Source organism: Melanerpes formicivorus, unplaced genomic scaffold, assembly GCF_026170545.1.
Source record: "Melanerpes formicivorus ecotype bairdi unplaced genomic scaffold, bMelFor1.0.p_v2 SCAF_229, whole genome shotgun sequence".
Classification (NCBI taxonomy): Eukaryota; Metazoa; Chordata; class Aves; order Piciformes; family Picidae; genus Melanerpes; species Melanerpes formicivorus.
The window spans coordinates 1,426-17,963 of record NW_027142581.1 but is presented as its reverse complement, the minus strand read 5'-3'; the positions used below and the strand labels follow the sequence as shown (position 1 = coordinate 17,963).

Genomic DNA, 16,538 nt, shown 5'->3' with positions numbered 1-16,538 from the left:
CCCTGGAGGCGTTCAAGGGGAGATTGGACGTGGCACTTGGTGCCATGGTCTAGTCATGGGGTCTGTGTTGATAGGTTGGACTCGATGATCCTCGAGGTCCTTTCCAACCTAAGTGATACTGTGATACTGTGATACTGTAATTTATGATTTTTGACCATCCTAGAGAAAATAAAAATGCAACATACCCCTAAAGCAGATTGTAAAACAGTGTTAAGGATTGCATTTATGTTTTAATCTTTGTAATGTGTTCAGGCATAATCACGTATTTTTTGTCAATAAGGGGAGTGAAATGTAAAGATTGGAATTATTAAGATCTAAATTTATTTTTTATAATGTCTGTTATCTTTGACCATGTATTATGCCAGCTTTGTTAAAACATTGTTATTAGTTCAACTTAAGCTTTGTACCTTGTTGGACAACAACCAAAAAGGCCAGCAGCAGTACCTTTGTGGGCTGTTGGACACCGGAGCCGATGTTACTGTCATTTCATCTTCGTATTGGTCATCTGCATGGCCGCAAGTGACATCATCAGCTGCAATAGCCGGAGTAGGAGGCTTAAAGATCGCTCAATCTACGCCACCAATAACTGTGTCACTGGATGGAAAAACAGTTTCTGCAGTCTTTTATCAATATCGGGTTGTTGATTTTACTGATTGCTTTTGCTATATTGTTAATTTTACCTTGCTTGTTTTCATGTGTGCAAAGGATGTTAGGTTAGAATGATATAGTTTTGTTGCCTTTTGATTTTACTTGTTATAGAGTTTATCTTTTTCTACAAAGTTTAACTTTATTATTATAACGTGCGTCAACAATTAAAAATAACCAGTAGTTAACAAGAACTGTGGAAACAACTTACTTAGAACAATTATTGAGATAACACAGAATGGCAGTAACAAAAACAAGGAGAACGGCACAGATTGAGACACCGAACAGTGAATAAACTAACACTCTAAGCCGCCTTCGACCAACCACCTCCACATCTGGATGCAGCGTGGTGCGATGGGTGGTGCCAGCTCTCCTGAGAAAAGAAGATATCAATCATAAAAAAGGGAATATCCTTGATTTCCTTTGAATCACCCAAAGCCTTAACAGAACTAACCTCTTTGGTTGTTGTGGAGGGCTAACAATTGCTACTCTAGGCCTCTCCTCCCTGGTGGGTGACAGTGGCCTAACAGCCTAATAGTGAGAAAACATTTCAGTGTTACATCCAAGTTAGGAAATATTGTCTGGGTTTTTATTAAAATACTGTAGAGAAACGTTACCATTGGTGGGCTGGCTGGCATCTCAGAAAGCTCTGGAAATGGATCCGGGGTGGTCTCGTCCTCTCTGGCAGTGGCCATTGCTTCCACCTTGAGTGGTGACACCCCATGATTCGGATGTGGGAATGCGCAAGTCCAGTCCTGCGCATGCGCCATGACCCTCTATGATTCAGCCATGATGCTGTGACACATGTTGAAATCAAGGCCATAACTAGCAAAAGGGCTGCACTGGACTCTGTCCTGACGCTGATAACGTCCAGTGGGGTTGCACGACGACAGCCCGAACTACCGATCGACATTACCATTTTGATGGGCACAAAACACCTTACGGGGGCCTTGACTCAAGCTTTAAAGAAAACGAGGGAAACGGGGTCAGGAGAGTGTACAGACCCGAGTATTGGAATGGGTCTTTCCATCCTTACAACCACAACATACCATTTTTTAAACAATTTTTGCACTTGCTGATTTAACTAAGTGTTGCCGCTTACGGTTGTATCAGCTTACGGGTCTGCCTCCAGCAATAATATATCTCCCCATGCAGCAATCGGACCTGCAGCAGTATTTAGGCAACAGCATGGAATTTGCCACTGCATTGTTAGAGGAAGGTGCTCTCATTAAGACTGCACCTTTGCAAGATAAGATTCTAGGCTGGATGTCGCAGCAATCGTGGATTGGTATACCAAAATATAAGGAGCAACCAATTGTGGGTGCTCTGACAGTATTTACAGACGCAGGGAAGCGTTCCCGAAAAGCTGCAGTGACTTGGCAAGATAAGAGTATTAGCCAGTGGAGACATGTGATGTTAGAGGCAGAACCACAGGACTCACTTCAAACTTTGGAATTGTTGGCAGTGTTGTGGGCCTTACAGCATTGGATGAGCCAACCTCTTAATATAGTGTCAGATTCCATGTATGTTACGGGGGTTGTACAACGGATAGAGGATGCCCTGATTAAAGATGTAACAAATAAGAGATTATATGAGTTGATGTTGAGGTTACAACAAGCCATAAGATGTAGGTCAGCATCATATTGTATTTTGCATATTAGAAGTCATAAGTTTGATGTTGGCCTGGGAGAAGGAAACGCTCGAACAGATAAGTTGGTATCCTTATCTATAACGGTCTCAGCCTCAGTAAAGGCCCGAGAAGCACATATGACCTTTCATCAAAATGCAAAAGGATTGGCCAAGGAAGTTGTTTTAGTTGGTTAGCGCCATCGGCCAAGGAAGCATTGCGCCTTTTGTTTATTGTTATTATTATTATTATTATAGCTGCACGAATAATATTTAGATGTGTAATGAGACAGTTTGATCGTTTTACTGAATCTTTTGTAGTTGTTAAAGAAAACGGGGGAATTGTAGAAGAATGGGCAAAGGAAAAAGGCCTGCAGGACTGTTTGGCCTTCTCTGATAAGGATATGGAATGCCACAGAACACAATGGATTTAGCTGAATCATCAAGAAGTGACGCAAGGGCACTTCAAACTTCAGGGTCGTAAACAAGTAGGGGACTTGTTCAAAAACAGGATACATCTTTTGGCCCGTCCGGCAGGAAAGCAGGATGTTAAAACCGCAAGAGGTGGGGTTGACATGTAACCTGTAACCAATAATATGTAGCCAAGTGGGCATAATTATAGTAAACTGTATATAAGATGTGTCTGATGCTCAATAAAGTTGGATTTCGCTGATCACATTGATCGTATGTCGACCCCTTCTTGCGGCATACTTACATACATACTTGCATACTTACCTGGCAGGGGAGACACCATGATCAGGCAGGTGGTTTTCCCAGGGCGAGGCTCATCCTTTGCACTCCGGGTGTGCTGACCCCTGCGATTTCCCCAAATGCGGGAAACTCGACTGCATAATTTGTGGTAGTGGGGGACTGCGTTCGCGCTCTCCCCTGGTGTTCTGGTGACAAAAGAAGGCCGAGGAGGTTGCTGAGGGAGAACTGTCTCTCCACTATGGAGGTGACTTGAAGCTCCAGCGCCCGCGCAACACCTCTGCTGCAAGAGCTGGCAAATGGCCGACAGAGAGAGGTTCGCACTCGGGACTCACGGGGACCGGGACGGGACCATGCTCTGCCCATCCGCTGCGGCCTCGCCCAGGGCCGACGCACACCGCTCCGCTCTTCCCGACATGGAACCTGCCTTGTTCCGTCGCTTACGTAACGCTTCGCTCCCATGCCTTCTAAAACAATACCCAACCTCTGGCCGCCTGCGCTCAGCGCTGCACCTCCCCAACGCCCTCTGCTGCCCGCCACGCCCCACGGCGACATCTTGTGCCCGGGACGAGTCACAACAACTCCTCACTTACCTAACCCCCACTGCCACTCAGTGCCACTTGTGTACAGGCCCAACAACAGCACCACGACTCGGCTCAGCAAGAAACGCTCAGCAATGAGCTCACCTAACCCTAGCCTCATCCTGTTACTCCGCTCAGCTGCTCTGTTCTTGCACCAGAACACCAGGGGAGAGCGCGAACGCAGTCCCCCACTACCACAAATTATGCAGTCGAGTTTCCCGCATTTGGGGAAATCGCAGGGGTCAGCACACCCGGAGTGCAAAGGATGAGCCTCGCCCTGGGAAAACCACCTGCCTGATCATGGTGTCTCCCCTGCCAGGTAAGTATGCTTCCTCCCTCCCCAACACCGCGCCGCCCGCCGCCGCACGCACACTCAACACACGGACACCCCCGCACCCCACGGACGCCTCGGACACTTCACCACGCCTCATCCCCGACACCCCCGTCCCGACGACACCCTGTACTGCCGCCGTCCGCGCTCGCGCTGCCCGTGCCCCGCTGTGTGGCACACCGGTGAGCTCCCGCCACGCCGCGCGGTGTCTCATCTGCATGGCCCCGCCTCCTACAGATTTTATTTTGCTCTGCGGATTCGCTCTGAAGCGTCCACGGCGGGAAGCGACCGGGACGGTGTGGTAACGGCCTGGAGAAGTGAGATGAGGGGGGGTCTCCCATGCGCCTCCTGCACGGGTCGGTTAACAACAGGCGGCTCCTTGGCCAATGTCTCGTGCCCGGAACATCTGTGATCCTGCTGCCACACAGCCAGATGCTGCTGTCCTGTGTCTCTCCATGAGCACTTGGTACAGACTGACACCACTCTGGGCCACAGTACATCAAGAAGAAAAAAGATGAAATTATTAAAATCAGGTAATCACAGAATCACAAGGTCAGATAATCATGAAGAACCTGCTTTGAAACCAAGGCAACCAGGATGAGGGGTCCCTATGCACAAAATGTTGTGATTAATCCCCAGCTAACCGCTTGTTGGTGTAAACCGTGGGTATGGCACTTAAAACGTTTGGCAGGAGGCGTAACAGAATGTGAGAGTGATTGTGGGCATCTTGATAAATGGTAAATCCCTATGTCACCTTTAGTTGCCTCCAGCTGATTAAGATACCATTATGACCAATCACATCTCCTCTGATACTTGAAAAGTCAGCTGTAAGAAAGCCTTCTGAGACTCATATTGGGGTATCAGGAGGCCAGCAGTGTTTCATTGCAGCGCTGGCTGCACGTGCAAATAGCTTTGCGAAGATGAAGGAGCCTTGTCCCAAACTCAAGCAGTTTACATAGGTATTAATTATAAATATTCAGTAAATTTCCAGTCATTTGGTAACCTATTCATATCATCTCCTGGAATTAATTAACATGTTCATTAGTATGATATGGCACGCTCTGTTCTGCAGTCCAAAATGAGTCTGTGGTCCACCGGATGTCTCTAGTGGCAACTTAGAATCATCCTCAAAGTGCCCTGCAGTAAACCCTGTCCCCGTGCGTCCTCTCTACATCCATCAGTTGACTGCCAAAGTGTAAACTGCTTCTGACTTGCTCAAGGCCGCAATCCTTTTGCTTTTGCCACTAGATATGGACCATCCGTTCCAAAAACAATGCTCCAAACATCCTCTTATCTCCTGCAGAGTTCTGGAAGTCTCCTATCATTTGTTGCTGAGCTCTGTGATTTTGGCAACTATGTTCCTAAAAGGATATGTGCAACAACGAGCACCTAAAAATTAGGCTACCAACAAAGGCTCTGTTTAGTATCAGTGGCTCTATTCAGTACCACCTCTCTAGAGAAGCTCCCACCAAGCCAAGCCCCTTACCCTCGCAGCATGTGCAGCGATTTTAGAAGTGGTTGTACCGATAAAGTAAATACAGCTCGGTGTAAATGAAGACTTGCTAACAAAGAGCAACTGTGCACACAGAATCTCCAAGGACAAGACACAGATGTTCCCATCACACACAACAGGTAGGAGCCCTGCTTCTTTGATAAGGAAGCCCAAACCAGGCCATCCTCAAGGCTGAAAAAACAATGATGAAATTCCTGCAAGCTGTGCAAACTCAGTACTAAAGTTCAACTAAAGGACAATGTTAGACCCTTTGAATAGCACCACAGGCCCCTCAGAGACCACCACAGAGTTGCACCACACGTGTAATAGATACGTAAATACGGTGATCAGTTCCAGAAATTTAGATGGATATGGATGACCATAATCCAATGTATATCCATGTGTTTAAGAACCAACAAGTGGCTGCTCTGTCCCGCCAGCACGCAAGATCTGAGACATGATTCTCTTTGCACCCAAACTTGCACAACTTTGAAACAAAAATGCCTGCCTTCTAAAACTTACTGCTGGAGTCTTAGAGGAGTTCCTTACATAACCAAATTTTATGGCACCAGTACCTTGAAGATAGAGTAACAATCAAGCTATGTCCGCTGGTCTCTAGGTAGTAAGTGTTGGTTTGGCCTCACCTAATGTATTTTACTGTACAGGTCTCTGCCTCAAATTCAGCTGGTGTGACATCTTTGTGGAGTCATCATTCAGCACCCTTTACTGCACAGAACTCTGTGTGTCGGTTGGTTTATGCACACGGGATAAAGAACCCAGTATTGGGACAATGCTACCTGGGCTCCGCAGGAACTGGTGCTTGGCAGGCAGTCCCCAAGGTATCCTCAGCCAAGCAGCAGGGCTGGCTGCTCTGGACACGTCACTCTGTGTGGAACATGGGAGGAAGAGGAGGTGGCACCGACTTCAGGGCCAGGCCTGGCGTTGAGAGAGACATGGAATTGTGGAGTGCGTGCAAGGATAGAAGATGAGCGTCCAGAGCTGGGCTGTGGCTGGTACTGGCCAATGCTGTTCAAGAGAGGGAAGGGTCTGTTTATGGTCAGAACAGGAGCAGGGCAGAAGAGATGCCCAGGCTGACGCTTGTTGATGATGTCACCGACTGATGAGGTGAAGAGATGGTAGAGTTCGGTACTCAGCGGCGATAGAGCCGTAAGGGGCGGAGCAGAGCTGGAATTGTTGGGAAAGGGCCACGGAGGCCGCGACGCTGCCGGCAGAGCAGCCACGGACTGACAGGGCGGGGCTCCAGCACTCGGGGCGGGGCCATGCAGATGAGACACCGCGCGGCGTGGCGGGAGCTCACCGGTGTGCCACACAGCGGGGCACGGGCAGCGCGAGCGCGGACGGCGGCAGTACAGGGTGTCGTCGGGACGGGGGTGTCGGGGATGAGGCGTGGTGAAGTGTCCGAGGCGTCCGTGGGGTGCGGGGGTGTCCGTGTGTTGAGTGTGCGTGCGGCGGCGGGCGGCGCGGTGTTGGGGAGGGAGGAAGCATACTTACCTGGCAGGGGAGACACCATGATCAGGCAGGTGGTTTTCCCAGGGCGAGGCTCATCCTTTGCACTCCGGGTGTGCTGACCCCTGCGATTTCCCCAAATGCGGGAAACTCGACTGCATAATTTGTGGTAGTGGGGGACTGCGTTCGCGCTCTCCCCTGGTGTTCTGGTGACAAAAGAAGGCCGAGGAGGTTGCTGAGGGAGAACTGTCTCTCCACTATGGAGGTGACTTGAAGCTCCAGCGCCCGCGCAACACCTCTGCTGCAAGAGCTGGCAAATGGCCGACAGAGAGAGGTTCGCACTCGGGACTCACGGGGACCGGGACGGGACCATGCTCTGCCCATCCGCTGCGGCCTCGCCCAGGGCCGACGCACACCGCTCCGCTCTTCCCGACATGGAACCTGCCTTGTTCCGTCGCTTACGTAACGCTTCGCTCCCATGCCTTCTAAAACAATACCCAACCTCTGGCCGCCTGCGCTCAGCGCTGCACCTCCCCAACGCCCTCTGCTGCCCGCCACGCCCCACGGCGACATCTTGTGCCCGGGACGAGTCACAACAACTCCTCACTTACCTAACCCCCACTGCCACTCAGTGCCACTTGTGTACAGGCCCAACAACAGCACCACGACTCGGCTCAGCAAGAAACGCTCAGCAATGAGCTCACCTAACCCTAGCCTCATCCTGTTACTCCGCTCAGCTGCTCTGTTCTTGCACCAGAACACCAGGGGAGAGCGCGAACGCAGTCCCCCACTACCACAAATTATGCAGTCGAGTTTCCCGCATTTGGGGAAATCGCAGGGGTCAGCACACCCGGAGTGCAAAGGATGAGCCTCGCCCTGGGAAAACCACCTGCCTGATCATGGTGTCTCCCCTGCCAGGTAAGTATGCTTCCTCCCTCCCCAACACCGCGCCGCCCGCCGCCGCACGCACACTCAACACACGGACACCCCCGCACCCCACGGACGCCTCGGACACTTCACCACGCCTCATCCCCGACACCCCCGTCCCGACGACACCCTGTACTGCCGCCGTCCGCGCTCGCGCTGCCCGTGCCCCGCTGTGTGGCACACCGGTGAGCTCCCGCCACGCCGCGCGGTGTCTCATCTGCATGGCCCCGCCTCCTACAGATTTTATTTTGCTCTGCGGATTCGCTCTGAAGCGTCCACGGCGGGAAGCGACCGGGACGGTGTGGTAACGGCCTGGAGAAGTGAGATGAGGGGGGGTCTCCCATGCGCCTCCTGCACGGGTCGGTTAACAACAGGCGGCTCCTTGGCCAATGTCTCGTGCCCGGAACATCTGTGATCCTGCTGCCACACAGCCAGATGCTGCTGTCCTGTGTCTCTCCATGAGCACTTGGTACAGACTGACACCACTCTGGGCCACAGTACATCAAGAAGAAAAAAGATGAAATTATTAAAATCAGGTAATCACAGAATCACAAGGTCAGATAATCATGAAGAACCTGCTTTGAAACCAAGGCAACCAGGATGAGGGGTCCCTATGCACAAAATGTTGTGATTAATCCCCAGCTAACCGCTTGTTGGTGTAAACCGTGGGTATGGCACTTAAAACGTTTGGCAGGAGGCGTAACAGAATGTGAGAGTGATTGTGGGCATCTTGATAAATGGTAAATCCCTATGTCACCTTTAGTTGCCTCCAGCTGATTAAGATACCATTATGACCAATCACATCTCCTCTGATACTTGAAAAGTCAGCTGTAAGAAAGCCTTCTGAGACTCATATTGGGGTATCAGGAGGCCAGCAGTGTTTCATTGCAGCGCTGGCTGCACGTGCAAATAGCTTTGCGAAGATGAAGGAGCCTTGTCCCAAACTCAAGCAGTTTACATAGGTATTAATTATAAATATTCAGTAAATTTCCAGTCATTTGGTAACCTATTCATATCATCTCCTGGAATTAATTAACATGTTCATTAGTATGATATGGCACGCTCTGTTCTGCAGTCCAAAATGAGTCTGTGGTCCACCGGATGTCTCTAGTGGCAACTTAGAATCATCCTCAAAGTGCCCTGCAGTAAACCCTGTCCCCGTGCGTCCTCTCTACATCCATCAGTTGACTGCCAAAGTGTAAACTGCTTCTGACTTGCTCAAGGCCGCAATCCTTTTGCTTTTGCCACTAGATATGGACCATCCGTTCCAAAAACAATGCTCCAAACATCCTCTTATCTCCTGCAGAGTTCTGGAAGTCTCCTATCATTTGTTGCTGAGCTCTGTGATTTTGGCAACTATGTTCCTAAAAGGATATGTGCAACAACGAGCACCTAAAAATTAGGCTACCAACAAAGGCTCTGTTTAGTATCAGTGGCTCTATTCAGTACCACCTCTCTAGAGAAGCTCCCACCAAGCCAAGCCCCTTACCCTCGCAGCATGTGCAGCGATTTTAGAAGTGGTTGTACCGATAAAGTAAATACAGCTCGGTGTAAATGAAGACTTGCTAACAAAGAGCAACTGTGCACACAGAATCTCCAAGGACAAGACACAGATGTTCCCATCACACACAACAGGTAGGAGCCCTGCTTCTTTGATAAGGAAGCCCAAACCAGGCCATCCTCAAGGCTGAAAAAACAATGATGAAATTCCTGCAAGCTGTGCAAACTCAGTACTAAAGTTCAACTAAAGGACAATGTTAGACCCTTTGAATAGCACCACAGGCCCCTCAGAGACCACCACAGAGTTGCACCACACGTGTAATAGATACGTAAATACGGTGATCAGTTCCAGAAATTTAGATGGATATGGATGACCATAATCCAATGTATATCCATGTGTTTAAGAACCAACAAGTGGCTGCTCTGTCCCGCCAGCACGCAAGATCTGAGACATGATTCTCTTTGCACCCAAACTTGCACAACTTTGAAACAAAAATGCCTGCCTTCTAAAACTTACTGCTGGAGTCTTAGAGGAGTTCCTTACATAACCAAATTTTATGGCACCAGTACCTTGAAGATAGAGTAACAATCAAGCTATGTCCGCTGGTCTCTAGGTAGTAAGTGTTGGTTTGGCCTCACCTAATGTATTTTACTGTACAGGTCTCTGCCTCAAATTCAGCTGGTGTGACATCTTTGTGGAGTCATCATCCAGCACCCTTTACTGCACAGAACTCTGTGTGTCGGTTGGTTTATGCACACGGGATAAAGAACCCAGTATTGGGACAATGCTACCTGGGCTCCGCAGGAACTGGTGCTTGGCAGGCAGTCCCCAAGGTATCCTCAGCCAAGCAGCAGGGCTGGCTGCTCTGGACACGTCACTCTGTGTGGAACATGGGAGGAAGAGGAGGTGGCACCGACTTCAGGGCCAGGCCTGGCGTTGAGAGAGACATGGAATTGTGGAGTGCGTGCAAGGATAGAAGATGAGCGTCCAGAGCTGGGCTGTGGCTGGTACTGGCCAATGCTGTTCAAGAGAGGGAAGGGTCTGTTTATGGTCAGAACAGGAGCAGGGCAGAAGAGATGCCCAGGCTGACGCTTGTTGATGATGTCACCGACTGATGAGGTGAAGAGATGGTAGAGTTCGGTACTCAGCGGCGATAGAGCCGTAAGGGGCGGAGCAGAGCTGGAATTGTTGGGAAAGGGCCACGGAGGCCGCGACGCTGCCGGCAGAGCAGCCACGGACTGACAGGGCGGGGCTCCAGCACTCGGGGCGGGGCCATGCAGATGAGACACCGCGCGGCGTGGCGGGAGCTCACCGGTGTGCCACACAGCGGGGCACGGGCAGCGCGAGCGCGGACGGCGGCAGTACAGGGTGTCGTCGGGACGGGGGTGTCGGGGATGAGGCGTGGTGAAGTGTCCGAGGCGTCCGTGGGGTGCGGGGGTGTCCGTGTGTTGAGTGTGCGTGCGGCGGCGGGCGGCGCGGTGTTGGGGAGGGAGGAAGCATACTTACCTGGCAGGGGAGACACCATGATCAGGCAGGTGGTTTTCCCAGGGCGAGGCTCATCCTTTGCACTCCGGGTGTGCTGACCCCTGCGATTTCCCCAAATGCGGGAAACTCGACTGCATAATTTGTGGTAGTGGGGGACTGCGTTCGCGCTCTCCCCTGGTGTTCTGGTGACAAAAGAAGGCCGAGGAGGTTGCTGAGGGAGAACTGTCTCTCCACTATGGAGGTGACTTGAAGCTCCAGCGCCCGCGCAACACCTCTGCTGCAAGAGCTGGCAAATGGCCGACAGAGAGAGGTTCGCACTCGGGACTCACGGGGACCGGGACGGGACCATGCTCTGCCCATCCGCTGCGGCCTCGCCCAGGGCCGACGCACACCGCTCCGCTCTTCCCGACATGGAACCTGCCTTGTTCCGTCGCTTACGTAACGCTTCGCTCCCATGCCTTCTAAAACAATACCCAACCTCTGGCCGCCTGCGCTCAGCGCTGCACCTCCCCAACGCCCTCTGCTGCCCGCCACGCCCCACGGCGACATCTTGTGCCCGGGACGAGTCACAACAACTCCTCACTTACCTAACCCCCACTGCCACTCAGTGCCACTTGTGTACAGGCCCAACAACAGCACCACGACTCGGCTCAGCAAGAAACGCTCAGCAATGAGCTCACCTAACCCTAGCCTCATCCTGTTACTCCGCTCAGCTGCTCTGTTCTTGCACCAGAACACCAGGGGAGAGCGCGAACGCAGTCCCCCACTACCACAAATTATGCAGTCGAGTTTCCCGCATTTGGGGAAATCGCAGGGGTCAGCACACCCGGAGTGCAAAGGATGAGCCTCGCCCTGGGAAAACCACCTGCCTGATCATGGTGTCTCCCCTGCCAGGTAAGTATGCTTCCTCCCTCCCCAACACCGCGCCGCCCGCCGCCGCACGCACACTCAACACACGGACACCCCCGCACCCCACGGACGCCTCGGACACTTCACCACGCCTCATCCCCGACACCCCCGTCCCGACGACACCCTGTACTGCCGCCGTCCGCGCTCGCGCTGCCCGTGCCCCGCTGTGTGGCACACCGGTGAGCTCCCGCCACGCCGCGCGGTGTCTCATCTGCATGGCCCCGCCTCCTACAGATTTTATTTTGCTCTGCGGATTCGCTCTGAAGCGTCCACGGCGGGAAGCGACCGGGACGGTGTGGTAACGGCCTGGAGAAGTGAGATGAGGGGGGGTCTCCCATGCGCCTCCTGCACGGGTCGGTTAACAACAGGCGGCTCCTTGGCCAATGTCTCGTGCCCGGAACATCTGTGATCCTGCTGCCACACAGCCAGATGCTGCTGTCCTGTGTCTCTCCATGAGCACTTGGTACAGACTGACACCACTCTGGGCCACAGTACATCAAGAAGAAAAAAGATGAAATTATTAAAATCAGGTAATCACAGAATCACAAGGTCAGATAATCATGAAGAACCTGCTTTGAAACCAAGGCAACCAGGATGAGGGGTCCCTATGCACAAAATGTTGTGATTAATCCCCAGCTAACCGCTTGTTGGTGTAAACCGTGGGTATGGCACTTAAAACGTTTGGCAGGAGGCGTAACAGAATGTGAGAGTGATTGTGGGCATCTTGATAAATGGTAAATCCCTATGTCACCTTTAGTTGCCTCCAGCTGATTAAGATACCATTATGACCAATCACATCTCCTCTGATACTTGAAAAGTCAGCTGTAAGAAAGCCTTCTGAGACTCATATTGGGGTATCAGGAGGCCAGCAGTGTTTCATTGCAGCGCTGGCTGCACGTGCAAATAGCTTTGCGAAGATGAAGGAGCCTTGTCCCAAACTCAAGCAGTTTACATAGGTATTAATTATAAATATTCAGTAAATTTCCAGTCATTTGGTAACCTATTCATATCATCTCCTGGAATTAATTAACATGTTCATTAGTATGATATGGCACGCTCTGTTCTGCAGTCCAAAATGAGTCTGTGGTCCACCGGATGTCTCTAGTGGCAACTTAGAATCATCCTCAAAGTGCCCTGCAGTAAACCCTGTCCCCGTGCGTCCTCTCTACATCCATCAGTTGACTGCCAAAGTGTAAACTGCTTCTGACTTGCTCAAGGCCGCAATCCTTTTGCTTTTGCCACTAGATATGGACCATCCGTTCCAAAAACAATGCTCCAAACATCCTCTTATCTCCTGCAGAGTTCTGGAAGTCTCCTATCATTTGTTGCTGAGCTCTGTGATTTTGGCAACTATGTTCCTAAAAGGATATGTGCAACAACGAGCACCTAAAAATTAGGCTACCAACAAAGGCTCTGTTTAGTATCAGTGGCTCTATTCAGTACCACCTCTCTAGAGAAGCTCCCACCAAGCCAAGCCCCTTACCCTCGCAGCATGTGCAGCGATTTTAGAAGTGGTTGTACCGATAAAGTAAATACAGCTCGGTGTAAATGAAGACTTGCTAACAAAGAGCAACTGTGCACACAGAATCTCCAAGGACAAGACACAGATGTTCCCATCACACACAACAGGTAGGAGCCCTGCTTCTTTGATAAGGAAGCCCAAACCAGGCCATCCTCAAGGCTGAAAAAACAATGATGAAATTCCTGCAAGCTGTGCAAACTCAGTACTAAAGTTCAACTAAAGGACAATGTTAGACCCTTTGAATAGCACCACAGGCCCCTCAGAGACCACCACAGAGTTGCACCACACGTGTAATAGATACGTAAATACGGTGATCAGTTCCAGAAATTTAGATGGATATGGATGACCATAATCCAATGTATATCCATGTGTTTAAGAACCAACAAGTGGCTGCTCTGTCCCGCCAGCACGCAAGATCTGAGACATGATTCTCTTTGCACCCAAACTTGCACAACTTTGAAACAAAAATGCCTGCCTTCTAAAACTTACTGCTGGAGTCTTAGAGGAGTTCCTTACATAACCAAATTTTATGGCACCAGTACCTTGAAGATAGAGTAACAATCAAGCTATGTCCGCTGGTCTCTAGGTAGTAAGTGTTGGTTTGGCCTCACCTAATGTATTTTACTGTACAGGTCTCTGCCTCAAATTCAGCTGGTGTGACATCTTTGTGGAGTCATCATCCAGCACCCTTTACTGCACAGAACTCTGTGTGTCGGTTGGTTTATGCACACGGGATAAAGAACCCAGTATTGGGACAATGCTACCTGGGCTCCGCAGGAACTGGTGCTTGGCAGGCAGTCCCCAAGGTATCCTCAGCCAAGCAGCAGGGCTGGCTGCTCTGGACACGTCACTCTGTGTGGAACATGGGAGGAAGAGGAGGTGGCACCGACTTCAGGGCCAGGCCTGGCGTTGAGAGAGACATGGAATTGTGGAGTGCGTGCAAGGATAGAAGATGAGCGTCCAGAGCTGGGCTGTGGCTGGTACTGGCCAATGCTGTTCAAGAGAGGGAAGGGTCTGTTTATGGTCAGAACAGGAGCAGGGCAGAAGAGATGCCCAGGCTGACGCTTGTTGATGATGTCACCGACTGATGAGGTGAAGAGATGGTAGAGTTCGGTACTCAGCGGCGATAGAGCCGTAAGGGGCGGAGCAGAGCTGGAATTGTTGGGAAAGGGCCACGGAGGCCGCGACGCTGCCGGCAGAGCAGCCACGGACTGACAGGGCGGGGCTCCAGCACTCGGGGCGGGGCCATGCAGATGAGACACCGCGCGGCGTGGCGGGAGCTCACCGGTGTGCCACACAGCGGGGCACGGGCAGCGCGAGCGCGGACGGCGGCAGTACAGGGTGTCGTCGGGACGGGGGTGTCGGGGATGAGGCGTGGTGAAGTGTCCGAGGCGTCCGTGGGGTGCGGGGGTGTCCGTGTGTTGAGTGTGCGTGCGGCGGCGGGCGGCGCGGTGTTGGGGAGGGAGGAAGCATACTTACCTGGCAGGGGAGACACCATGATCAGGCAGGTGGTTTTCCCAGGGCGAGGCTCATCCTTTGCACTCCGGGTGTGCTGACCCCTGCGATTTCCCCAAATGCGGGAAACTCGACTGCATAATTTGTGGTAGTGGGGGACTGCGTTCGCGCTCTCCCCTGGTGTTCTGGTGACAAAAGAAGGCCGAGGAGGTTGCTGAGGGAGAACTGTCTCTCCACTATGGAGGTGACTTGAAGCTCCAGCGCCCGCGCAACACCTCTGCTGCAAGAGCTGGCAAATGGCCGACAGAGAGAGGTTCGCACTCGGGACTCACGGGGACCGGGACGGGACCATGCTCTGCCCATCCGCTGCGGCCTCGCCCAGGGCCGACGCACACCGCTCCGCTCTTCCCGACATGGAACCTGCCTTGTTCCGTCGCTTACGTAACGCTTCGCTCCCATGCCTTCTAAAACAATACCCAACCTCTGGCCGCCTGCGCTCAGCGCTGCACCTCCCCAACGCCCTCTGCTGCCCGCCACGCCCCACGGCGACATCTTGTGCCCGGGACGAGTCACAACAACTCCTCACTTACCTAACCCCCACTGCCACTCAGTGCCACTTGTGTACAGGCCCAACAACAGCACCACGACTCGGCTCAGCAAGAAACGCTCAGCAATGAGCTCACCTAACCCTAGCCTCATCCTGTTACTCCGCTCAGCTGCTCTGTTCTTGCACCAGAACACCAGGGGAGAGCGCGAACGCAGTCCCCCACTACCACAAATTATGCAGTCGAGTTTCCCGCATTTGGGGAAATCGCAGGGGTCAGCACACCCGGAGTGCAAAGGAGGAGCCTCGCCCTGGGAAAACCACCTGCCTGATCATGGTGTCTCCCCTGCCAGGTAAGTATGCTTCCTCCCTCCCCAACACCGCGCCGCCCGCCGCCGCACGCACACTCAACACACGGACACCCCCGCACCCCACGGACGCCTCGGACACTTCACCACGCCTCATCCCCGACACCCCCGTCCCGACGACACCCTGTACTGCCGCCGTCCGCGCTCGCGCTGCCCGTGCCCCGCTGTGTGGCACACCGGTGAGCTCCCGCCACGCCGCGCGGTGTCTCATCTGCATGGCCCCGCCTCCTACAGATTTTATTTTGCTCTGCGGATTCGCTCTGAAGCGTCCACGGCGGGAAGCGACCGGGACGGTGTGGTAACGGCCTGGAGAAGTGAGATGAGGGGGGGTCTCCCATGCGCCTCCTGCACGGGTCGGTTAACAACAGGCGGCTCCTTGGCCAATGTCTCGTGCCCGGAACATCTGTGATCCTGCTGCCACACAGCCAGATGCTGCTGTCCTGTGTCTCTCCATGAGCACTTGGTACAGACTGACACCACTCTGGGCCACAGTACATCAAGAAGAAAAAAGATGAAATTATTAAAATCAGGTAATCACAGAATCACAAGGTCAGATAATCATGAAGAACCTGCTTTGAAACCAAGGCAACCAGGATGAGGGGTCCCTATGCACAAAATGTTGTGATTAATCCCCAGCTAACCGCTTGTTGGTGTAAACCGTGGGTATGGCACTTAAAACGTTTGGCAGGAGGCGTAACAGAATGTGAGAGTGATTGTGGGCATCTTGATAAATGGTAAATCCCTATGTCACCTTTAGTTGCCTCCAGCTGATTAAGATACCATTATGACCAATCACATCTCCTCTGATACTTGAAAAGTCAGCTGTAAGAAAGCCTTCTGAGACTCATATTGGGGTATCAGGAGGCCAGCAGTGTTTCATTGCAGCGCTGGCTGCACGTGCAAATAGCTTTGCGAAGATGAAGGAGCCTTGTCCCAAACTCAAGCAGTTTACATAGGTATTAATTATAAATATTCAG

The 16,538-nt window shown here is 52.0% G+C and overlaps 1 long non-coding RNA gene and 8 other non-coding genes across 10 annotated transcripts; 4 read left to right on the top strand and 5 right to left on the bottom strand.

Moving 5' to 3' along the window:
• Nucleotides 1-243: 243 nt before the first annotated feature.
• Nucleotides 244-3,903, bottom strand: LOC137458170 (uncharacterized). Of its 2 annotated transcripts, none has more exons than XR_010991585.1 (3): nt 1,263-3,903; nt 1,100-1,176; nt 244-1,018 (listed from the first exon to the last, which is right to left on the bottom strand). It is a non-coding gene; the product is annotated as an uncharacterized lncRNA (long non-coding RNA). The 2 variants fall into 2 exon arrangements; XR_010991586.1 differs by having other exon boundaries at nt 1,100-1,440; nt 2,788-3,903.
• LOC137458175 (U1 spliceosomal RNA) lies at nt 2,999-3,162 on the top strand. The gene has a single exon (XR_010991589.1). It is a non-coding gene; the product is annotated as a U1 spliceosomal RNA (small nuclear RNA).
• Nucleotides 3,724-3,887, bottom strand: LOC137458174 (U1 spliceosomal RNA). Its single transcript, XR_010991588.1, has one exon. It is a non-coding gene; the product is annotated as a U1 spliceosomal RNA (small nuclear RNA).
• A 2,984-nt stretch (nt 3,904-6,887) lies between the features above and the next one.
• LOC137458181 (U1 spliceosomal RNA) lies at nt 6,888-7,051 on the top strand. Its single transcript, XR_010991594.1, has one exon. It is a non-coding gene; the product is annotated as a U1 spliceosomal RNA (small nuclear RNA).
• Nucleotides 7,052-7,612: 561 nt separating this feature from the next.
• On the bottom strand, nt 7,613-7,776 carry LOC137458180 (U1 spliceosomal RNA). Its single transcript, XR_010991593.1, has one exon. It is a non-coding gene; the product is annotated as a U1 spliceosomal RNA (small nuclear RNA).
• Nucleotides 7,777-10,776: 3,000 nt separating this feature from the next.
• On the top strand, nt 10,777-10,940 carry LOC137458179 (U1 spliceosomal RNA). The gene has a single exon (XR_010991592.1). It is a non-coding gene; the product is annotated as a U1 spliceosomal RNA (small nuclear RNA).
• A 561-nt stretch (nt 10,941-11,501) lies between these two features.
• LOC137458178 (U1 spliceosomal RNA) lies at nt 11,502-11,665 on the bottom strand. Its single transcript, XR_010991591.1, has one exon. It is a non-coding gene; the product is annotated as a U1 spliceosomal RNA (small nuclear RNA).
• A 3,000-nt stretch (nt 11,666-14,665) lies between these two features.
• LOC137458173 (U1 spliceosomal RNA) lies at nt 14,666-14,829 on the top strand. Its single transcript, XR_010991587.1, has one exon. It is a non-coding gene; the product is annotated as a U1 spliceosomal RNA (small nuclear RNA).
• A 561-nt stretch (nt 14,830-15,390) lies between these two features.
• On the bottom strand, nt 15,391-15,554 carry LOC137458176 (U1 spliceosomal RNA). The gene has a single exon (XR_010991590.1). It is a non-coding gene; the product is annotated as a U1 spliceosomal RNA (small nuclear RNA).
• Nucleotides 15,555-16,538: the final 984 nt, after the last annotated feature.